The sequence below is a fragment of the Falco naumanni genome, chromosome 5 (genome assembly GCF_017639655.2).
Source record: "Falco naumanni isolate bFalNau1 chromosome 5, bFalNau1.pat, whole genome shotgun sequence".
NCBI classification, from domain to species: Eukaryota; Metazoa; Chordata; class Aves; order Falconiformes; family Falconidae; genus Falco; species Falco naumanni.
In genome coordinates, this window is record NC_054058.1 from 74,339,451 (window position 1) to 74,367,409 (window position 27,959).

General features: G+C 39.3%; 1 protein-coding gene across 3 annotated transcripts in view; it reads right to left on the reverse strand.

Annotated features, from left to right (window-relative positions):
* CD36 (CD36 molecule) overlaps positions 1–27,959 on the reverse strand; it is an 88,062-nt gene that overhangs the window by 37,766 nt on the left and 22,337 nt on the right. Inside the window, exon 1 of one of the 3 annotated variants that reach the window (XM_040595693.1) lies at positions 1,253–1,373. The exons of 1 other annotated variant lie outside the window; for it this stretch is intronic. The gene's annotated coding sequence lies outside the window, so the exon portion shown is untranslated. Of the gene's footprint in view, positions 1–113; positions 245–1,252; positions 1,374–27,959 lie in introns of those variants that run through there. One more of the 3 variants, XM_040595692.1, reaches the window with a different exon arrangement.

Consider the following 27,959-nt stretch of genomic DNA (forward strand, 5'->3'; position numbering starts at 1 on the left):
ATATAAGAGCATTTTGCTAGCAATAGGATGCAAAAGTATGCTCACAAGAAACAAATACAATGTCCAACTACGTGCTGAGAAACTGCATTTAGTCCAGGAGCAGGGTCACATACCTGTATGGTGGGAGAGCTGCTCTTACTACCCTTGCCACCAGGAGCTGGAGAGCTGCAGAAGAGCCTGCTAAGTTAGCTCCTTATTGACAGAAAAAATCAAGTTGCTGTAGCAACCCAGTGCCCTATGAGTCAGTTGATCTTTCATCAGCCACAAAGAGAAAAAGAAAGTTGCACAGACCTTTCAAACTCCTTAGTAGCCAAGCTGTCTCAAGTGACAAGGAATTATAAGACCCCTGAGCCAAAGAAAATACTTTTTCACACTTATGCTTTGCAAGAGAGACCACTTCTGACAAATCCTTTCAACACCAGCCTCTGCCTCTGAATCCTTTATCCTCTGCAATAACTCAGCACTTGGAGGCAATGTATCAGGTCCCTGTTGCCGATCCAGAACAAGCTTAATTGACTTTGCTCCTTGCAATGACTCTGCAAACACAATCTAATCCCAGTTAATCCTTACAACACACTGGAGGCCAGGTAAGGGGTTTCACACTAGAGATAACTCTTCAGATTTGCGCTTATTATACTTACACAAAAGGCAAAGACAGATCAGAATGAGGGATCACAGCTGTGAATACAGATGCTCAGATCCACAGAACTCTTTCTAATGATTTCCACAGGCTTTGGTTCAGTACTTTGTTATCTAAATGAGCATCTGAGCCAAGTGAGAGTGCTATTGCTTCATCTGCCTGTCCTGTTGGACCTTTGCTAGATCCTTTTATCATAGCAGTGATGATCTGTTTAAAATACTTTAAAAAAAAATTAAAGTTTTAAGCACTGTATTGATTTTTTTTTTTATTTGAATAGTGGATGGAGGCACCTCCTTCCAGTTACAGCAAATAGCAACAGTGAGAAGCCTGTCTTCCAAGGCCTGTCATAATTAAGATAAAAGCTGTTCCAGAGGGTTAACAGGACCCCGAGGTGAGTCAGTATGACAGGAGCTATAAAGCTACATCCCACACTCAAGAGCCATCCCATGGCACAAGCCTCCTTGCCTGGCTTTTCAATGCAGTTCTTCTTTCTCTAAAGTTAGTCAGAAAATGAAACAAAAAGGGAAAGGAAGAAGAGAAAAATATTCCTGACATTTCCATTAATCTGGATATTTTCTGGCCTATTCTTTTATGTAATTGCTGTTGTTCTACCTTTGGTCTTCTTGGAGACTCGTTGATTGCTTCCTGTGTGGCTTTCGCAGCTGCAGCCTCCAGCTTGTTGCCAGAGCTCCCTTCTGCCTTCCTTTCTACATGTGCTTCCTTTTACTACTCCCCAAGAATCTCCTCCCTCCTCCAGCTCTCTGTATATCTCTCCCACCTACCACCCTATCATCTCAGCAGTCACTCCTCCACCAAGCATCTCCTTTAGTCTGTCTCCTCCCCCATTGGATTATCCTCTAATCTTTTTCCCCACCTCCAGAATTTACAGCTTTCCATCAGTTATGTCCTTGTCCCCTGCCATTATCATTTATGTTTCCCCAAATCTCCCCTGATACTTTTCTTTTTTCTCCTGTTTCCTTCTTCTCCCTATGCCTGAATTCCTGGTATATAACCTTCTCGCGCTATCAGTTAATCAAAGAGCTGGGTGCAACTGAAAGCCAGATTTGTCAGTGCTCTTTGGTACACAGATAAATCTTACCTGAAATGGTTAATTATAAATAATAATTTAAGTTTGGTAAATTAATCCTGTAATGTGTTCTTGTTTGTGTTCCTTCCTAAAGCCCCAGAACAGTAAAGCCCATGGTATTCCTGCCCCTTATCTTTTCCCTGCCCAGCTGTTATTCAGCACTCTGTTTGAAGTCCTCCCACTCCTAAGAAAATGAATACTGAACAGCTTCACCCATACACAAAGAAGCACATGTGCCAGTTAAGGAAAAGTAAACCTTGTCCTTGAATTACCTGCACCATAACTGAAAGAGGATCTGAGATGATGCCAGGAACAGCTCAGACTTCTCTGACTGCAGAGTCAGACAGGTTCAGTGGCGAAGCAGCCACGTTGGGCTACCAGAACTGGTGCTGTGTGTCACAACATGAAGGGAGCCATTTAGCATGACTCCCCTCCCCTTGGGACCAGTAACCAAGTCCATGATACCCTTAGAGCAAATTAAGGTGAAATTACATCAGCCAACAAGTTTTATGATTTATTAATACAAAATACAAGGCACATGTTTAGACACAATAGCCGAATGGCAATTACTTTAACTGCGTAAGCAAGTCCCGTGCCACATGTTTTTACTTAGATCTGGTCGCTATTCAATAAACAGAAAGAAAGGGGGGTGTGGGGGAGGGTGAGTGTTGCGGGGAGAAGAGTTATCACCACCCATGGATCCAGCGGCGCCCCACTGGTTCATTTTCATCCTGGGTGTCTTGGTGGTGGGGGTCCCACCTGAACTTTTGTAGATTCAGGTTTTTTGCTCTCAAGAGGATGCCTCCCCATTTACACAAAGGGAGGGCGGGTGTAGTCTGTGCCTGTAGAAGCTCAGCATGTACTCAGGGGGTCCTCATTGGTGGTCACGAGGGGTAAGCACCCCCAAAAGCTTTAGGCAGCCCTTGTTGTGTACGTGAGCAGTTTCCTTACATTACCACAGAAGTTTCTTCCAGGAAATGATTGCCTTCATGAGACCTACAGCTGTTACACCCTATAAAACCTTGTGGTTACCAGTTTAGGCAACAGCAGCTCAATTTGCAGCAGCATCTCATTTCAGCTCCTCTCCAATCTGAGCAGAACAGCTTTGCACCAGTTCTGCTTGAATTTGTGTGCTACACAATGTTTAAGGCAATCATCAGTATATTGGTTCCTTACACTGTGCCCTTCCTTCCAACCCACAACAGCCAGAAAGAAAATGGAATGTATCCTTCCCCTCTTTCTTATGCTCTGAGAAGTCAAGGCACTCGTTAGCGTTTAGAGTTTAAAAACGATCCTCAAAATTACATAGGATAAAGATTACAGAACTGTAAACATGCCGTCACAACATGAAACATCCCAGGCATGTTTGTGGTGAAGCGCACACCCTCCATGTAATTATACTCCGGCTTCTTTGTTTTAGGCAAAAAGTAACAATAGTCACTTATCAGATTCCCAAAATGGTATTGGAGGGGATTCAGAAGACACTCCCAAGACTCTCTGGGTAGTAACAGCCACAGGATTACAGACATATAAACACTCAGTCCCTCCAGCTTCTGGCAACCATTTCTTCCATGCTGCACTTTGTTCTGCTAGTGGTTTTTTAGTTAGCTTTTCTCCAGTCTGTCTTTCACAATTACTCTTCTCAGCTGCCAGGCTCTAACATGGACTTTGCCTCCGTTCCCTAAGGCTTGCTCTCAGGCTGTCTGCCCATGTCCTTTCTGAGGATAAATCCTGACCATATCAGAACAGTCCCTCTAAAAGTCTTGGATGTGCAGACTGAAATGCTCATCTCAGTACTGCACCTTCATGCAACAGAGAAGTATTTTTCCACTGTATTTCTGTGTCTAAAAACTGCTTTAACAACAGTTGCACAACCCAGGTCTTATTGAACATCATGTATTCCAAAGTTCGTGTCCCCAGGGGAACATGCCAGTATCTTGATCAAACACCATGGGCAACTATCAGCTGATATCTGTCAGTTTACCTACCATAACTCTGTCTAGGGTTCTAATGTGTCTGTGATTCTAATGTACACATGCCTAAATAGTGCCTGTATACACATTCAAGTAATGTGTACAAATTTCCTGACAGAAAACAACTGCAAATTTACAACAAAATTACAGACAGAAACAACTGCAGTGGAGAAGATTTTTCACGGCCTCCCAACAGCTTTCCTGGCAGACAGCTCTCAACCATTAGGCTTATAAAAAAACTATTAAAAAAAACTTATTAAAAAAACCAAACCCACAACTTCTTTGCCATTTGGAGACAGCAGGTCCTGGCATTTTGATTTTTCATCTGCATAAAACAAGGAGAATCTTCATCTTGGTGTGACAGACTCACGTTGCCTCATGAATTGGTGAGGCTTGTGAGTGTGTCTTTTCTTGAATAGTAAACATAAGAACATATTTTCCTGTGAATATTTTACTTTCCTATGGCCAAGTAAAAGGCAATGCCCTCTTCTCTAAGGACAATAATATTCCATTTTTGACCCAAGAAATCTTTAAACATTTATATGTTTGCATGAACACACATGAAGGTGCCTTGTTTCAATTTCAAAGAATACCTCTGAAACGTTATGTGTAGCTGAGCTCTTTTGCCTCTTGCAACGTTGCCTCTTGCCATTTTCTGTCATGCAAACACCCCGAGAAATACCACCTTTTCCTTGGAAACTTCCATGTGTGTCTCACTGAAATGCATGTGGCTGGGAGGATTTCTGCCTACACAGACCTTTGAAATTGTGTTATGATTCCTCACAGAGGCTTAACCAAGCCATACTTTTCATACCACTAAGGTTCCTCACCTGAAGAATGAGGCGGTAATACAGCCCTATTTCTTTGGCATGTTGCCACACTTAGTGTATTGCTTAAACTGAGGTGCTTTCTGAGGTGCTACAGCCCTCTTTAATGTGGCTGCTGTGTTTCTATGTAGTCTTGCTTTTCTTATGTTGAAATTAATCCATGAACTAATTCCCACTTTTAGAACTATGCCTCATCTAAATACCATTTCAATACTTTGTGTCTAATTCACATTAGGCATCGGGCATGTGCCCAGTGTGCATTCTACAAATGAGACAAGAACAACTTCCAAAGTATAGATCTAATGCATACGTGTTGATTCAACACATCACCTGGTTTCACTTCCAGATCTTGCTGGATGACCTGAAAACGTATCTTGTTTGGATTTTACAACTCTAAGGATCAAAATCCAGCATAAACCTTTAACTATATATGTGACATCTTCCACCTTACCGCAGGAACTCTTCATGCTGTTGTTCCCTGTTGTGAAGGTGATGTGCAGTCCTCAAGCATCCTGAGAGAACTAAGCTAGTACATTTTTTCCTGTGTGTGAAAGTCAATAATTTTTTTTCAGCACTAACAGTTAACAGGTTTTTATTTTAAAAAAATATTTTTTTCTGGAAAATCTTTGGTGCCTTTTGAATCAATATGCATTTTGTGGAGCAAAAGAAATGAACTGCCATTCTGGGTAGGATTCATCTTTCCACATTTAGTTGTCCACATTGTAGACTTCTCATTGTCTACGCAGAATCCTTCATTGCCTACAGAGAAAGAAAAAAGATAACCCTTTCTAGGGCTTGAGTCCTCTCATCCTTACTATATGAAAAATTTAAAGCAGCTCCATGAGCTACCTGTCATGAGTGTCTATTGTTCTACAAAAATTTAGCTCAGAATATTTTCCACTATGAGATTAAGTTTCTCCTTTTTCCCTAAGGAAAAAAAAAAAAAAAAAAAAAAAAAAGTATTATTCAATATAATACCCACAAAAAGGCATGCAAAGATGCACTCCAAAGATCTTGAAGGGCTTTCCGGATTTCAGAAATAGCCTGTATTCAACTTCATGAGGCGTTAGAAAGCATCAGAAATAAAGAAAATGATAGTATAAGCTTTCTCTGACTTGGTCTTATTCTCACTTTGTAATTCGGACTTACTTGATTCGGGCATTTACTTTCTATGGAGAGAATTTCATCCTGAAAAAGTGACTGTAGTTAGTGAGACTTGATACAGTGATGTAGCTTGAATTTAAACAGCCTATGGGCATTGTTCCTGGGTTTTGCTCAGAGCAATTTTCATTACAGTTCAAAGAGCTCATGTGGCTCTTTATTAAATAATCACATCACAAGATTTTTTTTATTCTACCTGATGCATTAAGGTTTTTATTCTCATTTATTCTTATATTTTTTATTCTACCATACTGTAATTAGTAAACATTAATTTAACACACAATTAATTAACAATTAAAACTTGTCAAACAATCTGTGCTTGCAAATGCATGAAGCCTAAGCTTCATGAAGTGCTGATGGAATCCCAATCAGTGGCTTTCTTCAAGTAATTTTAGAAGCACATGAAGGAGCCATCATATGAATTAAATAATTGTGGTGCTTAATTCATTAGATATAAAGATATAAATTAATTCAATATTCAGGTTTAGCAAGGAACACAATATTCTAGACACACCATGCGATGCTGAGTAATATTAATGAAAAAGTATTACACTGATTAATACTCGACATCTAAGTCTTTCCATATGGCATCTCTAATATCAAGAAAAGATGAGAGATGTTGCAGTATGTTGTATTTCTGTCCAAAAACTACAGCAGCACTGAGTTTGTCTTCACTGTACAATGCAGGAGTAACTGACACTTCAAGTAAAACAGTAGAATAGCAAGATTACTTTTTTAAAATGAAAAATCAAAATAGCTCCTGAAGGGTTCAGTAGCTCAGCCTCTGACATAAGAAATGGACTTTTATAGAGTTTACAAGGATTCAGAGCCCTTGAAAGTAGTGCTTTACCTTCTTTTTATTAATAAAAAGCCTAAGAGTCTATGAATTCATGAATTAAAATGTAAAGAGAAATTTATGCAGTATTAACACATTCTATGCACATTCGAGAGTTAAAAGGTAGTCTGAATTTAGAAACTACAAAGTGGCATCGCTCCTTGTTTAATGACAACCAATCCCTGCCAGATTTACTCAGGTAATCGAGCGCTCACAGCAAATCCCTGCAGAGCCTATGGGGAAGCTGGGAGAGCTGGCACCAGTGCTGAGTCTAGGCGGTGAGACTGGAAACTCCCATGTCTCTAAGCAAAATGTCAGAGCAGGAATTTTTCCTAGACCAGTTGCCTAGGCCTGCTGCCTACGTGCCCGAAATTGGTGACAGCAATTGTCCTCTTCTCCAACTGAGTCTGGACGTATTAGGAGCCATTCAGAAATAGAAGCCAGACCAAGTGACAGATCACAGGAATCCAAAGAATTTACATCAGTGAAGTAAGGAAGTTGCATAAATATAAAGCAGTGGAAAATCAGAAGTTCTGTGGTATTATTCAGGTTTTCAGAGATAAAGCCTGTTTATTTTCATGTATTTTCTTTTAGTCTTGGCATGGCTGAAAACAGCATCTCTGCTTTATTTCTGTAACCCAACATCTGTAAACTGCAACATCCTAATGTACATTAATCTTTAAAATGTCGCAAATTACACTGGATGCCTTCAAATTTACATAGCTGATTTATGATGACTGCTATTTGTCTTTTGGAAAATAAGATCCCTTTTAGTTGAAATTACCATGTCCCCAAAACAGACAGAGTAACGTTGCCAAGAAACTTTAAAAATCGAAGTTGTATGTTTGTTTGCACAGTGCTTATACAGTGAAAAATAAAGTTGTTGGTATAGATTATTTCAATTTTGTCAAACAGCAATTGTTTTTAATCATCAAAAAATATAAATCTCAGATCTAGATTGCTCAGGTTGATAGTTCTCTGCTGTCTCTTAAAAGAGAACCAAAATGACTTTCTGTAATTCTTTTAGCCACATAAACCAGAATTTTGCCCACCAGAGTCAGCTGGAGTGTTCCTAGCAGGATGCTCCCAGTGCTTAGCTCCTTTCCTACTGTAAAGATATTCAACATTTATCTTTAATCTCAGCATACTTTAATTACCTTCCATTTCTTTGGTCTCTCATTTGTGTTTTCCAAACACAAGTGCCATATGTATTATCTTTTGACGAAAACATAAGGTTGAGTATGTCTTATCTACGACTTCCAGTATATCCTATGTGTGTTTCAGCACATCCTTTCTTGGAATATGTTTGTCTGGGAGTTCTTGATTTACAAAATATACCTTCAAGGGCATAGGAAGCTGCAGGAAGCAAAACCATGGGCTTTACAAAGTTCCTTTCCAAGTTTGCCCTGTTCCTGACAAACAGTTGCTTTCTACTTTAGCAAGCACAAGTCATGCAGACTGCTAGATGAAAGAAGGCATGACATCACAATCCAAGCTACAGGCTGCTGTCCAAAAGACCTGGAACGTACCTTTTTTTTTCTGCCAAAAAACGACAAAGCAATGTCAAATTCAAGAAAACTAAATTTTTCATAGAGATCTCATTGAATAACTCATGCCCAGCTCCCCAACCTTTGTGTCTGAAGCTAAACTCAGTACAAGACATACTCTAGAGAAATATAGCCCCTCAAAATACATAGTTTTAAAAATCAAGCCAAAGGTATATCATAAGGGGATACCGTTAACATCTTAATATATGAATTTACTACTTACAACTTTTATCTTTTAAGCTTTTATACATAAGCTGTAAATTCCACCAATCTGGTCATTAAATTTCTGAAATACAGGCTCCTTTGACAAGGTACATGAATGTTTGGGCTGTTCTTGCTCCTTAAGGCAGTGTTCCATTGTGATTTGACCAACATTAATATTTAAATGTTTACATTTAAATAAACAGTCTTTTAGTTCAACATTTGCAAACTTAAAACAGCTAAATGAACCTTTCCTTTAAGGAATATGCAGACTTTCTAAGTAGTGAGACGCCCAAATAACAACTTGCTTTCAAAATCCTCTAGTATTTGCATTATTATCAGGGTCAGAATGTAGAATCTGGTATGAAGTACGAAAATGTCAGTATCTTGTGCTCAAAGACTATTTGCCCTACTGGGCAGCTGTAACCGACATTGATCCTTGTTAAATTAGGAAAATACTGAACAAAATGTCACAAGAATGCTTCTTGCACTTTGTGAGGACTTGGAACCACACGTGCACTTTGTGTTTCTAATGGCTCTGGCAGTAATTGTGGGAAGAATAGCAGCGGTGCTGGAAAATAAGAAGTCCGGAGCAAGAAACATATCGGGATTGAGACAGATCTTGATGTTGCACAATTCATACTTAAGTAAGTGCCAAGAATGGCTATTCAGAGGCCAGTAGCCCAAAGATACTTGGCTTCTTTTCATTTTCAATCATTTTGTTCAAGACATGTACAAACAATACCTATTTGTAGGAAAGCTGGGAGGCAATTTTCAACTCCAAAATGTATGTAAAAGGGTAAAGGAAACTCTGATGTTAATAAAGGAGAACAAGACTACTATCTGAACAGCCTCAAGGGACTTGACAGCAAATAGACTAACAATCCTCAAGCATGACTATGTTATGGAAGGAAATCAGAAGAAAAGTAAAGATTCAAAAGCAATACTAAAAATAACAAAGAAAACAAAAACCTAGGCATGTGTGGTGAGTTGACCCTGGCTGGCCAAGCTGCTTTATCACTCCCCTCTCTCCACTGAACAAGGGAAGAAAATCTGAATGAAAAACTCACGGGTTGAGATAAAGACATGGGGATCACTTACTCATTATTGTCATGGGCAGAACAGACTCATTTTAGGGAAATTAATTTATTGCCAGTTAAGCAGAGTTGGATAATGAGAAATAAGAATAACTTTCAACCAACTTCCCCACCCCACGCCTTCCTCCTGGCCTCAGCTTCACTTCCCACCCTTCTACCTCCTGCTCCCAAGTGGTGCAGAGGGTGGGGAATGGGGCTTGTGGTCCATTTATAGCACTTCATCTCTGCCACTGTCCTCCTCACACTCTTCCCCTGCTCCATTGTGCAGACCCTCCCACGGAATACAGTCCTTCGTTAACTTCTCCATCATGGGTCCTTCCCACAGGCTGCAGTTCTGCACAAACTGCTCCAGCGTGGGTCCCCCACCGGGCCATAGGTCCTGCCAGAAAATCTGCTTCTGCATGGGCTCCTCTCCACAGGGCCACAGGTCCTGCCAGGAGAAGTGCAGGCTCTCCACAGGGTCATGGCCTCCTCTGGAACCCCAGTGTGGGGTCTCTCCCAGGCTGCAGGGGGGGGGAATCTGCTCCCCCTCGGCCCCCCCAGGCTGAGGGCACAGCCCGCCCCACCGGGGCTGCACCGGGGACTGCTGGGGACCCTCTGCCCCGGTGCCTGGAGCCCCCCCCGCCCCCGACCTCCTCCTGCCCAGCCCGGGGGGCTGCAGGGCCGCTGCTACCGCACAGCCGCACTCCGCTCTCACAGCTCTTGCACAATCTCTTTTCCTCTTTCTTAAATATGTTGCCATGAAGGCACTACCGATGTCATTGACTGGCTCAGCTTTGGCCAGCAACAGGTCCACCTTGGAGCCAGGTGTGACTGGCTCTGTCCGACACGGGGACAGCTTCTGGCATCTTCTCACAGAAGACACCCCTGCAGCCTCTACCCCCCCAGCTATCAAAACCTTGCCACGTAAACCCAATACAGCAAAAAAAGAAAAAAAAATAAGGAAAAAAAGAAAAAAAAGAAAACAAAGATATTGTTGACACATTAAATGTTAAACCAGCAGAAATACTTCAGGTAACTAACTTTTATGAAGTCAGCATTACCCATTAAGTTCATTATTTTACTGTGGATCTTACAAAGTTTGGCATAGTTAGACTAGTTGTAGAGTCAAGTATTAGTATGAGTACCTTGTCTTTAATTTCTGGAAAAGAGCTTTAGGCAATTATAGCTAGAGCAAAAAACTGAAGGAAAATAACATAATTTATGCAGTAAAACCAGTCTCCTAGTTCTAGCAAGGTTAATTCACTGTTCCTTGGGGAGTGTGGTGGGCTCGTGTGAGTTGAAAATCTCTAATTTTTGCAAAATGTCATAATTGTTTGGGGGGAACTCGAGTGACTACATTGTAAATATTGGAATATATTATTACTACATAGTTCTTCAGAGCAAATCATAATTTTAAACTAGATTTCCTCTTTTCTGTAACTCTAGAAGAGCAGTAACAATGTGAGAATTATATACAGAAAGGAATCTTACAGTTTGTTTGTAAAGAAATGAAAAAGAAATTACAAGAATCAGTGTTATCTCAGCAGTTCTTAAGTAAGGCATATATGCTTACTTAAAATACATTGTTACAGACTTCCATAAAGTGACTGGGGAGGCAGATTCCCTCCCTTGGTTTCACTGAAGATTACATTTCAGTGGGGGGTGCCTGTGTTTCAACTTTTTTTCTTTACTTGGAAGACATTTGGACGTCACTTCCCAACATCCTTGAAAACGAGCTCCTTTTCCTACAGGTTTCTAATCACACAAGTGCAGAAAACTATCACAATATATGTTCTATAAATAGCCTTTTTTTGATGGGTAAGCGTTTCTGATTCTTCTAATCTTGCGCTGATTTTCTGGCAATGACCTAACCAAAAAATTAAGAAAATATTCTGGAGTTTGCACTTGTTTCAATAGCATCTAAAGAACCAGTTATTCTTTTTAAATCTTCTCAGTAAAACTAAATTAATTAAATCCAATAAAAAAGGCATTGCTTGTGAGGAAAATGCTCTATTGGTGATTCCCCAGTGTCAAAGGGTTTCTCTGCACAGAGAAGTACATGAACAAAACAAGGAAGGCAGCTCTTAATCACGCAGCAGACAGGCCTGACCTTGCCTCAGTCATTAAGACGAGATCAAGTGTGAGGGAGGATTTCTCAATTGTTGTGGTTATTTTGTACATTGACTATTTCTAGCATTTTGTCATCCATCTAGCAATTAGAAATTGTCACTTACAATTGCTGCCAAAATCAGTAATTACTTCAAACCATGTACATGATTTCACATAGTCCTATTTAAAAAGAATAATTCAACAGCAGCTGAAGGCTGGATGGAAAAACAAACCTATAAACACAGTAGCTGAAATCAAACATCTTCAGTGTAGGCTGTATTTGTATGTGGGAAAAGCCTTCCTAATAGCAATAAAACTGCTTTCACGAAGTATTTGCTTATACTTTAATTAAGCAACTGTATTAATAAATGTATTATCACAAGGCAGTTCATACTGATTTTGATAATAGTACAACTGTTTGCAGCTGTCTTGAAAAGGTGAGTTTGCATCCATGTGTGATAAATAGATGGTGTATGTTTTCATTGTAAATCCTGGTGTTTTGCTAAGGGACAAGGGAATGAACAGGAATTTGAAGTTATGTTCATTCTGTCATACCATGAGAGCTTCCAGGAACATCTGTTTTTCATGACATGCCACTGTCACCGTTCCTTTTTTCAACTTCTCCTATTGTGTTGGTTTAATTAAAATAAGGCTTGCCTGAACTGCTCAACAGAATTAAATATGTTGTTACACTCCAAGGTTTCCACATTGCATAAACCATTTCTCCTCATATCCCAAGTCATGCCTTCAACTAGATAGAAATGTTTGGCTGAACTGACAGCTCTGATGATGGCAAATCCCATCCTTCCTTCCCTCCCACTTTAACACACCTGCTTTAAATGATTGCTTTCCTGATAGCTGCGATGAAGAAACCACTAGAGTAAGCGAGGCTGCGCAGATATGAACTAAATTTGACTTAATAAATTCTTCCTCTCACATAGTCAGCATGAAGAGTTAATGCTAACTGGGTGCTCCAACACAGTTTGTTTTTCTGCAGCTGGGGTCACCTCTGAATACATATGACTTAAGGAGATCGGAGGTGGAGATGAGAAGTGGCACTTTGCTGTTCTCTACACTTTGTTTGCCTTCAAAGAAAGCTGAAGGCTCAGTTATGTGACCTATGGTTGAAGAGTCCGTGTTGTGTTCAGGTGTGATTGGTAAAGAGAAGCTAGGTGCTTTTTTACTTCAGCAAGACCTGTGGGCAGCTGCTGAAATTAATTTTTTTACTTCAGGAGTCCAAGTTGTGACATCTATGCTAAATTACACAAACCAAAATCCAAGTAAGTCCATAAGCCCTGTTTGTATAGACCAAAACTGGTGCAATAAATGCAATCACCTTTTGAGAATTACACTAATATGTCCTTGTGTGTAGGAAAATATTTTCTTTTGGGAGGGGGACAGAAGCTTCAGTTTACAATATAAGTCCAACACCTAATGCAGTGAGTAACCATTTGGGATTTTTCCAATTCAGTCAGCATATCAAATTAATGCACCTAAAGAGATCCTCGCCTGATTTATTTAAAAGATGGATTGTCAGGCGAAGCCCTGAAATCCTCTCTGGCAGCAGGAATTTATCTGAGAAAGGATACAATAAAAAGTGTTCAAAGTCTCTCAGAATTGAGACATCGTCTGGGAAAACATGATCACAAATAATTAACAGACATTTTCTATCTGAGAAAACCTATCAGGTAGGTGTTATCCTACAGTATTCCGTGTGATTGTAAAGAGCTTTTAGCTTATTCTGCTTTGCTTGGAGTGGAAGGTATAAAAAATTAAGTGCAGAAAAGCTCTGGAAAATTTATGTTTTTACAGCTTTTGTCTTAGAAATAAATCAAAACAGTAGAGGATTAATCCATTGTTTAGAATTCAGTCCAAATTATACAGGTAGAGGATTAAGATAATATTCTTCTGTTTAAAATCCGTGAGATACAATGATTATAGTAACTTTACCAACAACTGAAAGCATGCAGAAGAAACAAATCATAACTTTAGAGCTGCAATAAGAATCACTAAGCAGGGTTCTCCTGGTTCTGGTCAGTGGTATCTGCCGGTTTCCCTGGTGGAGACAAGTCGTATTCTGAGAAAGTGCACCAGCACCACTGGCGATACAAGGCACATTTCAACCATAGTAGGTGCTGCTGACCACCAGCCCAGACAGGCAAGTAGAAGGGAGAAAGAAAAGAGGCAAAGGTGGAGAGGAGAGGCCCAGCTGCAAAGCAAGACAGAGCAAATTAAACTGGAAATTACTGCACTTTGTAACTATTAGAATAACATAGACACACAAGCACGGACCTTAATAAAACTTTCATCAAAAATATAGAACGTTGAACCTTTACACATAAGCACAGTGGTTTTACAGCCAAAGAAGACAGAGGCAGAAGATCTGAAAGGGATCAAAGAAGGGCAGAGATCTGAAAGGGAAGGGCTGCACAGAGAACTTAAGAAGGAAGGAAATTCACAGCAGCGCAAGACTGGGAAAGGTTTGATAAGGTGGTAAAAATAGACAGTCATGTCCTGTTAGTAACCATGTCTTCTTCTGCCAAGATTAACTTCTTCACAGCTAGTCTAAAATCTTGGATTCTTGCCTTCAGAATATTTTGTCTTGGCTGTATGATGGTTGAGTGCCAGCTCCCTCCCTGCTGTTCCACGGCATGGTGTTTTGAACAGCAAAGGAGTGAGATGGGACAGGCTGAGAAAGAATCTGAAATTTGATCTCCAGACTCTAAGGTTACATCTTTGACCACCAGACTCCTACACAAAAGGAAAGTGCTTTTGCCAAGAGCACAACAACCTGGCACCTGGGCTTAGGTTCATCCTATTCACTAAGGTGTATATGCCAGCATAATTAATCCCACTACTACAGCCTGTTCTGGAGCCTGGAAGCATCAAAATTTCATTTATAATCCGGCCCTATGTCAGAATATGAAGAACTGCCTCTGGCACTACTTATGTTTCTTGTCCTTAGCTTCTTACCTGAAATTTAAGCAGCTGAAGTTGAGAGGAACTTTATTTCAATTGTTAAATGGTTTGAAAAGTCTTTTTTAGAAGGCTGATCACGTTTTTGAATATCCAGTCTTCCAGGTCCCTATGCAAGTATCTAACCCAGTAGTCTGATACCAATCTTAGTACTCAGGAATTTTCTTTCTTAATTTGAAGATGGGAGATGACGTGAACTTTGTTCTAACATAACTCAAGGAAGTAGGTAAATAATGGGAAAGACTTAATACAGGCCTCCCCTTTGTCAAGCAAAGTCATGTCTCAGAGTATCCTCTGAAGAAGCAAGCAAAAGTAGACATGGGAAAGCCTGTATATGCAGTTACTTCCGTTTGAAAAAAATTGTTCAATACAAACATCCATCAAATGTTCCTGAAGAAACTTAAGTGGCAAAACATGAGAAGGAAAATCCTTAAATGAATGAAGAACCGCACAAAAGACAGGCAACAGATGGCAAGAAAAAGTAATCCTTTTTTTTAATGATTTTAACAAAACTGGGAGATCAGCAGGGAAATTCCACAGAGATTTGTGCTGCAGCTCATGGAGGTCAGCAAAATTTTAAAGATTAGGTGAAAAGGTGGAATAATTAATTGACAAATTCAGTGGTAATAAAAACTTACTCAGGTAAGAAAGATGAAAACTGAGTTTGAAGAATTGCAGAAAAATCTTATTACATTAAATGATTATGTAATAATTACTTTCCAAAAATATAAGCGAAGTGATGTACATAGAAGAAAACAGTCCTAAAATTGCTGGAATTCTGAGCTGTTGTCAGTCATGAATCTGAGTGATGAGAGATTTTGGACAGAATAGGCAGTTCCATGAGCATGTCCTCTGAGTAACAGTCAGAATAGCAAACATAAAGTTGAGAACTGTATTGAATGTTTTATCTTGCAAGAGAAACTGCTGAGGTAAGACATGAACAGGAGTTCTGTAAGTAGCATGATAAAAGTTAATTGTTCTTTCTTCCAATACAGGAATTAAATATATTACCCCTTAGAGTGGAATAAAAAGACAAACCAAAACAAAACGTGGCAAAATCCAGATGGAAAACAAAAGGAGGTGCATCTTTACACAGTTCAGCTACAGAACTGCTTGCTGCTGTTCATTTAATTCTGTCCAGAAAGTAACAGGAAAGGATTCTTGGAAAAACAATCTGTTTAAAGCCATTTACTACAAAAAGCTCTTTGTCAGTAAACTACAGGCTGCTGTAGGCTGAGGGATTACTCAATAGAAATATTCTGGTTTGTACTATTCTGCAGGTATTTCCTGTTTGGGTGGTGTTTAGTACAGTAGGCTAGATGGACTTTGATCTTATTCTTTTGCTTTTAAAATGTTATGAAAATCAGGTATTTCATGTAATACCAAGGAGTCTCACTTTACATCTGATTGATTCAATTCTGGCCCCTGAAATACAACAGATTAAAATGAGCTTTCTGTTCCTCAGTTTTGATCTTCTCACAGCTATGATGATTCAAATGTCACAGTCTGGCAAAACAGGGCAGCAGTTCTAGGGGTACATAGGGGAAGACTTTCGAGGCAGCCTGAAGAGTAGTTTGACTAAAGAAAATTATGAGATGCAAATGTTTGGCAGCATAGATCTTGTATGCTGATGTTCTGATTGCTGCTAGCCATTTGTCACTCCAATGTTTATTTGTTGCGTAGGTGTGCCTCTTCTCATTTATGTAGTGAATAAGGAATCTCTACACCTAGAGACTAGGACAGATGCATTCAAACTGACTGGTTTAACTAAAGGAGTCACAAAGAGTTTCTTCATTAACACAGTTAAATGAAAGTGATTGTGCTACTTGTTTGCGTATCTCAATGATTCTGAACTACAAACCAAAGCCACGTGGGATGTTTAATAGTAGAGTGAAGTTCTTCATTGTTATAGGTGTTTTTTTCAGAGTGGCTTATAAATAAAATTAGTCAACAGTCTCAATGCTTGAAGAGTGTGGCTTTTGTGATGGAATTTAAATTTTATATCCTATTTAGATTTTCTTAGTAGGGGAACAGAAAAATCCTACAGAAATGAGTGAAGTATTAAAAAAATATTCCATCAGCCTTCAAATGAGCCATTACTATTCACAAATAACCTCCATCAACTTTTTATTCAATTTGTTGTTCTCTTTTCCACTGTTAATTTACCCTTTAAAAGTCAAAAGAACTGTTATTTGATCTAAAATAGATCCTTCTTCTATGACTTACAGTTCTCTTTCTGTACCTCACTATTAGTTTCCTTTCTTGCTCATAGCCATTCATATTGTCTTCACCTATCATCCTCCAATTTTTAGGTTGCAACCCACAAAGAAATATGGCTTTTTCCAAAGCAGTTACTATTTTTCTGCACAACAGCACATTTTCCTAATATTTTCCTTATTCTCTTTTGTATTGCAGCAGTAATCCCCTTGTCTTCTTTACCTCCTTACCATTATGATGTTTTATTGCTTATTTTTACTGACCTCAGTGAATTTCTCTGAGTTCACATAGTCATGCTTCCCTTAGTTTTAATTCCCAAAAAGGATGTCAGGGTTTCTGGCCAAGATAACTGACTGCTATATCAGTCCCTGATGGGAAGGATGCAATAAATGTAGAACAGATATTAATAATGAAATGTGGTGACAGGATCACCAAAAGCTCTTTCAGACCCTGGCTACGCAAAATATCCTCTGGACCTTTCCCACTAGAATATCTTCTCTCATTTGCCATCCTCTTACCTCTGAGCCCCCTGGTGCCCAATACTTTGATTCTTAATCTGATCCCAGAAATATCAAACAAGCATCTAAAGGGTCAAAAACTGAAAGAAGCACTAAAGAAAGAAGAGAGTGCCAGTGTGAGATATATAAAAAGCTACAGAACTGGCTCAGTTTGAGGACAGGAAAAAGGGAACTAGGCTTCCCTGTACTGTGGGAGACACAGTTAAGTTCCAGCTTTTCCATAGATTTTCTGAGTGACATTTGCAAGTTGCTCAACTCCATACCTCCATAACACACTTAAATGTTGTAATGCTCCAAATTTATTTTTAACAGTTCATGTAGTTCCTAGTGTGACCTATGTATCCCTCACAAAAAGCACAGATAAGGGAACAGCTGCATAACTTATCCAAGCAAGACAGGCAGAAGGGAATGTAGATTAGAAACATGCCTCATTTAACAGAGGATGTTTAACAATGAACTCTCAGCTATGGAGATGAACTCCTCCATGGGCAGGTCTTTCTCCTAAGCAGGATTATAGTCAAGATCGCCCCCATTTCCAAATTTGAATCAATTCACACTTCCTTATTTAATTCTGAATAACAGATGGTCTTTTGTCATAGTGCTGCTCAGGGGATACTGAAAGGATTAAGTATTGATGGTTTTCTACTACCTGGTTCACTGAGGTCAAGACCCTACCTTATATCTCCACAGCTTTGAGTATGTACACTCTGACAGAAGAAATTCAGGTACAGAGACAACAGACCAGTATGTCTATATAGAGAGGCAAGGGAAGCCTGAACAGTGAGTGTGAGCACAATTTTTAGCACTTCTCAGTTCCTTGACTATTTTGAACCACTCCAACTAGCTCTCAGCTGTGGATACAGGACAATCAGTGCCACTTGGCCTCAGTGGTCCTCACTTGGTTCTGATCCCTTTTTATTTGGCAGTATCAACAGACTGTTAGAGGCCTTAGGTGAATGAAGTTTTTTAGGATCCTTGTGATGTCTAAATAGTGGTTAAAGGCTCCCCAGGCACCGCTAGCTTAGCTAAATTAATCTCCCTCTCCGGTCTTTGGAGAAAGTCAGGAAGCTGGAGAAGAAATTCAGACGTTTAGGACTTTAGCCCTCTTCTGCTTTCTGTAAACTGCAGGGGAGGGCTGAAGTGACTAACCTCCTAACCTCATTGAATTGGGGCCCAAATTCTCTTGGGGGTAATTTCCTTCCTCACGTTCACACTGGGGATAAAAGTATATGTAGGTATGAGAGGCAGAGTGACCAGGACTAGAGCAGAGAATGAGTGCAGTGCATGTATTTAAGGATGAAATATTGTAAAATTTGGCAATGAGGCCAGGACTTTTATGTGACTTCACCAAGGAGAAAAGCCACTGGGGTCTTTTTGACTAAGAGGGCCTCATCACATTATTCCTTTTTAAAGTTTTCTACTTCATTTACTCCAGTGCTGAAACCTGCTGCTTTTCCTTTGCAGAGCTGGAACACAAGATCCAGGGGGTTTTTTTCTTAAAACATGCATGAACTAAACTGTTCTTACAAAATATACTAATAATATTTTTCAAAAACCACAAACCAGTGTAATCCCAGTAATTAAGAATAAGTGCTTATTACAATTATTCATTAAGAAAAAAAACCCATAAAAATTCCTAGTAAGAACATTGCACAAAATATGGTTTAATTAACACAATGTTCCCTAACCCAGAATTGCAGGGTGTGGACCAAATACTCCACACTAACCAGACTGCATGTTTTGGACCTTCACCACATTCAAAACATCATCTTGGCAAATGGTACAGAATCTGCAATCCTGATTCAGCTCTTTTTAAGGACAGTGGTGAAAAGACCATTGTTTTGTTGGTGGTTTTTTGTTTTTGTTTTAATTTGGGTGGGTTTTATTTTGCATGTTTCATGAGCTATACCAATGCCTACAGCTAAAGACAGAAATGTCAGTCTGCAGCCTGGCACCGTTGAAGGTAGTGCTTAACACTGAAAGCCTTGGACGAACACAACAATCACCTGTGTTACTTTTTCCAAGGAGGTGGCATCCCTAAACCTTCCTGTATGCAATGACTCTTTCATAAAGTTCCAGCTATGAAAAGTATGCAAATTCAACAGAGACAAAGAAAATAATTAAAATTTTGCAGCAATGCAGGCCAACAGCTCCCCATGGGCTGGGGCAGGGGCTGATGGCACCAGGCTGGGCTGGAATGGGGATCTGGGCCATAGGTCAGCATGGAGGAGCCCCCAGGAGGGGGTGAACTAGAACAATTAATGCCCTCAGGACCCTGACCAAAGGAAAACACAACAAACCACCTGCAGACCTTCACAGACCTCCTCCTGGTTTAGGTCCAGGATTTGGAGCAAGCCCCATCCTCTGTGCTGCGTTGACCTGCCTCTGTACAAAGTGACACTCCTCTGTTCCTCTCCCACTTCAGGCCTGGGAGCATCTCCCTTGTGTTCAAACAGACAGGGGAAGGGAAACAAGACTGAAACACCTTCTGGAAACTTCACAACACCAACAACAAGCGTGAGGTGCAAAGAAAAAGAAACAGAAGTGAGTGCAAGGCTCTGATGAAGATGAAGGTCTTGTCCAGCCTAAGCACCTTTGTACTCAAACCTCAGTAAAATATCCAGTCTCATTTGACCCCTCTATCTCAGTCATCATTTAGTTGATAGAGTAATGCTGTAACACACACAGAGTTTTACTGGCTTACTCCTAATATTCCCTAAAATTAGTTTTATGCTGGGAGACTTTACAGCTGGTATAATGAAGCACATCGTTAATAACTGTTTCTGAGATGAACTTAAAAGTTTCCAGTTATCTCAGAACCACACCTCAGAATTCATATTAGCCAACATTTTAGCAGCCACGTTAGCTTTGACAGCATTGTTTTTATACACTGACTGGGATGTTTGTCATTCTGCTGCAGTTTTAAAAAAGAAAGTTGCATAATTCAAGGACCACTTATAACCACTAGGGCTGAAAACCTTCTAGCGCCAACAACAATGCAACTGATTCTACTTTGACTTGACTTTGACATGAAAAAGTTGATTGCATAAAATCGACTGGGATTCATAAACAAAACTGCCATGTTTTGAGGAAGATCAGAAAACTTGAATGCTTTGACATAGCCACTGTGTAAAACATTCCTGTTTCATTATTAGTTATCTTCTATTACCCATATACATAAAATACCATATTTGTGATCCCCTCAACTACTTTAAATCACAACCAACGTAAGTTATTTTTCTCTACCTGTTTTAAAACATACTTTGTGTGGTTATGGATCATCCCAAAGTTTCTGCTAGATCAAACAGATAAAACAAGTGAAATCCTGTGCACTGGTGACTTGAGTGCTTCATCTGTGCTTTTAACAAATATGGAACTTGAGTGCCAAAGTTTAAAAGTAATTATTACAGCATATAAAGTACAGCAAGCATGCAGCATGGCTTAAGCTGCATCCAAGTTCTGTTTTCAGAACACAAACTTTCTCCTAAATCACTACAAAAGACTGAATATACCTGTGACTTTCCAAATTTGATTTACAACATCACAAACACTTGAAGCACAGGAGACAAGCTATATCAACCATGTCATGGGGAGATGGGGATCCTCAGGAGACAGGTTTGAGGTTAAGTTTTAGAAGCATGTACCAGGAAATCTGCTCCAACAAAATTACCTGTAAGGTAAATGAACAAAGACCAAATTGTAAGAGCAATTATCAGAAAGAGCACAAAGAAAACTTGTGCATTATGGACAAGACTTGTGACAGGAAAGCCACCACCGAACAGTCACTTACATACAAAACTACTTACAAACACATTCAAGGGAATCCTTCACTCAGAGTTGATCATTTAGACATCCTGGCTTAGCCACAAAAAGAACATAAGCTTAAAATCAAGCAGAAATTGCTTTTAAGAATGATGGTATGCCAGGTGTTGGCTTTCAGTCAAATGGGCTATAGTAGAAAGTACACAATGGTGGCTAGTAGTTGTATTTAACGTTTAAAGACCCAGAGAAGAACAAACCCCCTCTGGTACTTGTGCATGACAGATAATTAGGTACTGATGGACAAAGACAATAAAATTAATTAAGCTGTTTTCACTCCAGTGTCATCCAGAGGGACTATTTACATGGTCTGAATTACTACACAGAGAGGAAGAAAACTACTTATACAGTCACATATAGAAGGAAGTTTAGCAGCCTACTGCCCTGCTGGAATATGTTGGAATGCCAGCAGTTAAACTCCTTTACTTGCTTAGAGGCATAGCTGCCTTGCCCAAGATGAATATGTTGCACACTGACATCCTGAAAAGTCCTGAATTTGTGGGAACATCTGCAGATCACTAAAATTAATTCAACATTAATCCCTCATAAGTACTTTTCCTCATAAATATGTGTGCATGGGTGTCTATGTAAGTGATCTGAGTGCCCATGCAGGATGTGGCAATTGCAGATTTAATTATCTCTGCAAGAAGAGTTTAAAATTCCATCACCAAAAAAGCCTTAACTATCAGTTTGACAAGTGTGATCATGCTTATGTCACTGTTTCTACCCACCCTGCTATTTAAGAGGTCCCAATGCAGTTATAGTGATCTCTTACTGATTCTTATCTCTCTTTCCCTTTAAGTGGCTTGTTATTATGCCTTTAAGACTGTCATGTGGCAATTAATAATATTTCTATTATACTATATTGTAAGAATAAACCCAGCAGTTTCCTGAGTTGGTGGAAAAACTGAGTTTTACACTCGTCAATCTACACTCTGCTGTTCCAACTTCTTTCACAAATCGGGGATCTAAAATATCTTGCCTATAATTTTTAATTTTCTATGTCATTTTCTATTACTTTCAAACAGTTTTGTGGATAATTAAGATTCCCTCAGGTTCTACCCTTGGAGAAGGCCATTAAAGATAGAGACATGCAGTGCCCTTCTGGAAAATACAGTCTGTAGAGAAAATCTGGTTTAATATAGAAAGACTTTATCTTTCTATGTAGATATTTTAACTTTGCAGTTTTTATGACCAAATATCTTGATGCTTCAGTGAAATTGTAGTTTTGGCATTAAACTTCAATTTCTTCCTAACTTTTTATGTGGTCTTGATATTTGAGACTAGACATCTCAGATGTTCAGCATGAATGGGCTCCAGCAAGCCTAATAAATAGATGCAAATTCAGGCAGACAGTCCCTTTTAGGTCATTTTCACTCCATACAGGCACCTGTAACGGACTGTTACCAGCGCCTAAAAGTACATGCAGTGCAGGTGCCAAAGCTGAAAAGACTAGACTGCACCTTTGGTAGTCCCAGTAACTTTTTGCCACTTCCAAAGCCCTGTGTTGGCTTCCAGTTTTCACCCCAATTTCTTTCTTTGGAATCAGGTCAGTAAATTCTCCTCATTCTTTAGCAAATTTTTATTGTTTGATGTTCTTCCTCATCATTCTTAGGACAGCAGCCCATGACTGTAGAAAGCAAAGTCTTCTTACCGGTACTTTCTACTCCATCATCAATATCCCTCCTGTATTCAATTCTTTCTTCCTGGGCTTTTATCTTTGCTGAGGACTAAGAATAATTCCTGCCCTGTGGAAACTGTGATTTTTTTTTTCTTCTGGCTTGCAATACTGATGAATTATTGTAGCCTGACATGCTCCTTTTTTTCCTGCACATACTTTATTATTAATAAAGTACAGATATATTTTAAAAAAATTATTTCTAAACTAGCAACCAACCGTAATTAATTTTCACATCTATCCTAATTTTTCTAAATATTTTCTGTATATCAGTTATTGTTTTATTGGAAATTGCCATTTTTTTAAACAGAAAAGCATCATCAGATATTATTGCAAATATCCACCCTGAATCTCCTTTGCCAATAACTAGGCTTTTTTTTCCTTCAGTTGACATGGAGAAAAACTGATCATCATCCTCCTTACTACAATGCATAGTATCATACTTTTATACTTTGTTAAGTCTTGACCAAATAAAGTGCATTCAGCCTTTCCATAGTGATCATGCACACTTCTGTCAGTCTGGGTTTCTCCTCTGGACTCTCTCCAGTTCCTCTGCATTCTTCTTATCCTGCTTACAGTCTTCCTAGCTTCATTGACACCATGTAAAAAGTATATTATTTTTTTTGTAACACAATCTGTTTTTAAAACATTCCAGAATAAAGGTGGGTTTGGGTTTGTTTGTTTGGGTTTGGGTTTTAGTTTTGTTGTTTGTTTTGGTTTTTCACTTTTGTATAAAAGTCAGATTATTAAACTCTATTGAGATACTTAAATTCTTAATAAATATTACACTCTACTGACTTACAGATTTCAGATAATTTCTGTAATTTAGTAGGATTTTGCATTGCAATTCTCTGTGCAGAAGTGCAGTTATTCTGTTGGATAAGGTAGATAAAATTATGCTAGTTATTTGCTGTGGTTTTAAGTTCACTGTCCCCTCTGTCTCTAGTGGACTGACCAGATGTCCTCTGCTACTTATTTCTCTTTTACTGGTCCTTCTCCGTTCTCGAACACACATGTATTGCTCCCTGCCCTGTTGAACTTAAGGCCATGCACTTTTATATCTGAGCCTTGGCTGGATGAAATAGTGATGAAGAGGGCTACAGGGCCCCTGCACCTTACCTTGAGGTCTCCTCCTTTCCTCAGTTGCTCAGTCTGCTCAGTGTTCTTGTTTAACCAAAGAAAATTCTTCTCACTTCAGGAGTCATTTAAGTGTTTGCAGATCCAGAAAGCTTGTTCTGCAGTACGTTCCTGACAGCAGAAAAGGTCAAACCTTTCTAAATCCCTAAACTCACATTTGCAGATCTCCTTGCAGTCAGCATCTTCTCATGAGGAACATGCTCCCCATATACTGTTATGGACCCACTCAAAACTCACCTAACTTCAGACGCTGATGCAAGAACCACCCTAAAATAGGATTACCTTGATTGCCCTTTGCACAATCCTACAGTTTTGTGCACTGCACAATTCTACAGCTATCTGTACTCAAAGAGCAAGGACTATAGCTTGCAGAGAAGGACTTGAATGCATCTTTCCAAGTCTTTATCTAGGGTTCTAGTTTTCCAAAAAATTATGGGCAAATTATGAAATAGCCCAATTAAAATCTAGGTGAGCTTTTTATTTTCTGTAGGTATGAACACCAAATGGTTAAACTCATTGCTTCTGCTGGAACTCCAAATCTGTACTCAGAATTTGTTTCTGGACCTTGGACAAAGGACTTATTCTACAAGTTTAACATTTTTAATCAGGAAAAAAGGAGAAAAAAAATATTTCCCCAAATCATAGTGATGTTCTAAGGACCAATTTCTTAAAAGCTTTTGTAACCTTCTGTGACATCTTTAGAAAGAGCATACTTAATTAATTACTATTATCATCATATATTCACATGAAGGCTCAGAGGATGAATTGTAAATGCTTTTTAAAACTACTATTATTTTTTTTAAGGGAATAAATTAAGAATGTTGACTTCTAGCACAAAGTCTAAGGGATGATAGATGTAAAGAGGCCACAGCACAAAGGATCTGTCTAAGAGGCCAGTGGTTACACACATAGTAGCTGTGTATCACAAGCACTTAGATGGTCATAGCCACACATTTGTTGATTAAATGGTGAGAGTTTACGTCAGATGGTCAGCTTGAACACCATTCTTCAGTGATGAGAGTGTCCCTTCAGCAGATGTACAGCTTACTAACTGCTGCAGTTCAGAACTGAAAAATGAGCATCTCCTGGGCAGCAAAGGGTTTCTGCACAGGGAAGAGGACACTGAAGTATGTCTTTTGTAACAGAAGATCTAGAAAAGTAGTTCAGCACGTACATACAAAAAGAAGACTTGAGCATTCATTTCCTCATTGTCTATGTTATTTTAAGCATCTGTCACCAGGTAGCTGTCCTCAACCCTTGATCTGTCCCTTCTGCTGAGTCATTTCAACCAAACCCCTTTTTTCCTGGGTTAGTTTCCAGCTGGGTATCTTCCCTAGTACAGTGAACCTGAGGCAGTACAAACAGAGGGAACACATAAGATGGTAAGAGTGAAAGAGTTGCTTAATTAGTTTAAATGCACATCTAATATTTATGCCAAATATCTAAACATGGCCTCCGGTAGCTGGATAGGCAAATTAACCCCATCCTCATAGTCATGTATGCAACATAATACAGATACTTGTAGAGCTTATCCAGAGTCAAACAGAATCAATAGTTTCTAGATATTTCCTGGAAGGATACCCACACTGATAATTCATTTTAAACGTGTCTTCATCACTCAGTATTGATTAAACTGTAGTTTCATCACAGCTCATACAAAGGGCAACATTTTCTTGCAGAGCTAAGGATCAGATGTAGAAAGAGATTTGGATCCCAAGTATCACTGCCCATTTCCTATCTCCACTCAGGGAACAAAAGAAGTCATATCTATATCTGTTGTAGAAGATTGTCTGAAGGATTATTTTCACAAGGCCAAACTCCTGCTCATGCTGCCATGGTTAATCTCAAATTGCTCAAATTGCTTAGCCCAATTATGTTGGAATTCAGGATTGAACTGACTCAGCAATAATTTCTGTGAATTTTCTGTGAAATACAGCTGCATTAGCCAAAGTCTGATAAGAGTAAAAATGGCAGCCCTTGAAACTATTATCTGCACAGCAAGAGGATTTATAGTAAAAAAAAATAAAATAAAATAAATGAAAGTATAAATCAGAGCAATTTACAAGAGCGCTCAGAAAAACAAAGACTGAAATAGAAGATAGGACTGAGTTGCTAATGGCAGTTATTACAGTGTCATTTAAGCTTAATTGATACTGGTAATGCTCTCCACCTCCTTAACTACAGTGGCATGATACCAGATGAAAAATATTATCTTCTCATTCACAGCTTTGAGGAACACATAGGATTATGTAGACACAGAAGAGATCTGGCCAACTAGTACTGTGTAATCGCACAACTGCATTGCTCGATCATGAAGCATATGGCTTAATATTTGTTTGCTGGCAACAGGCAGAAGAATACATAATCAGATTACACTGTATTTAGAGCATCTTGGACTTTTTTCTTTTTTTTTTGTTCCCCACAATCATTAGGTGTGTAAAACTGTCAGAGGTTTAAACAGGGAAAGGTTATCACTATGAACTTGCGGTACCTTCTTATTACTGTTTGACTCTTGCATTTGTATGTAGTGTAGTGCATTTTCAGATGATGTTGCAAAGTGCGTTAAGACAGTGGCAAGCTGAAGTCAGATACAAGTCAGAGGACACTCTCCTACTGCCTGAAGTGAATTCCTACTCCTTTCCTTCAGCGTAACAACTTCAGATAGACCAAGTGAATATACATTTGCCTGAACTTGAACAGAATGTAGATACACAACAGAAGTCAATCACAGAAAGTACAGCTGGAAGGAGTATATCCAGAGATCTCATGTCCATCTTTCCACTTAAACCGAGTTTCATCAATGTTACATTACATCAGCTGCAGCTTTGATTAGCTATGATGTGAAAACCTCCAAGGACAGATTATACAATCTTCCAATGCTACGTTATCCCACTCCCACTAAGTAAAGAAGCTTTTCCTAATGTTCAAAGATGTTCAGCCACTGGGTCTTTTCTCTTCTCATACATCTGCCACTATTGAGAAGATTTTGGCTTTTGCTTTACCATTCCCTTCAAAGTAGCTTTAGGCTGTGGTTACACTGACCCTTAGCCTCCCCTTTGCTTAAGCCCATCAAACTCAACCTCTCCTCACAAGTCATACTCTCTAGGCCCCTAGTCGTCTTAGTGGTTGGATAGATTCTCACCATTTTCAAGACCGAGTGAGATGGCCCAAAACTGTACAGAATATTTCATGTGCATGCGCACCAGCACCATGCAGAGGGTAATGATGACTTCCTCAATTTGTCGGACATGCTTTCCTATTCAATAAGCAGTTTGTCTTATCTACGATGAGAGCACACCGTTGGTTTATATTCAGCTTGGTGTCCACCATAGCCTTCTCAGCAAGTCTGCAGCTCAGTGGGTCAGTTTGTGGCCTGTAATGATACCTGGTGTTATCCTGCCCTAGGCACAGAAATTTAGGCTTCTTGTTGAGCTTAGTTTCTGTTGGCCTAGTCTTCAAGCTTTTCAAAATCCCTCTGGACTGAATCTCAACTGTCAACATGTCGATCACCCTACTCAAATTTAATGTAATCTATACATTTCCTGAGGATGTGGTCTGTCTCATCATTTGAGATGATAATGATGATATTCAACAGTATCAGTCCCAGTATTGACCCCTGGGGTACTTGTTAATAACTGCCAACTACATGTCAATGCATTGATTACTATCATTTGAGTCCCATGGTCAATTCAATTATGAGCCCATCTAATGCACACTTCATCCAGTGCATGTTTCCTCAGTTTACAGTTGGGAAGGCTGTCCAAAATGTTGTCAAAACCCTTATGAAAGTTAAAGTATCTGATCTCTGCTGCTCTGCCCCTGCCTCATAGCCAGCCATTTCATCATATAAGGCAGTCAAGCTGGTCAAGAATGACCTGTCCTTGGTAAATTTGTGCTTACTGTTCCTGAAGGACTTTCTTGTTTTTCCAGTGCTTGTAAATGGATTGCAGAAGTACATGATGTCCAGTCTGAGGTGAGGTTGGTCAATCTTTCTGACCTGGAGCCTCCTTTGTGCCACTCTTAAAGATGAGGGTAATATTAACGTCTTTCAAGACAGGGACTTCCTCCGATCACTATGATGTTTTTGTAGATAACACAGTCATCCTGCAATCACACTTCAATGAATGCCATCTAACCCACAGATGTGAATATGCT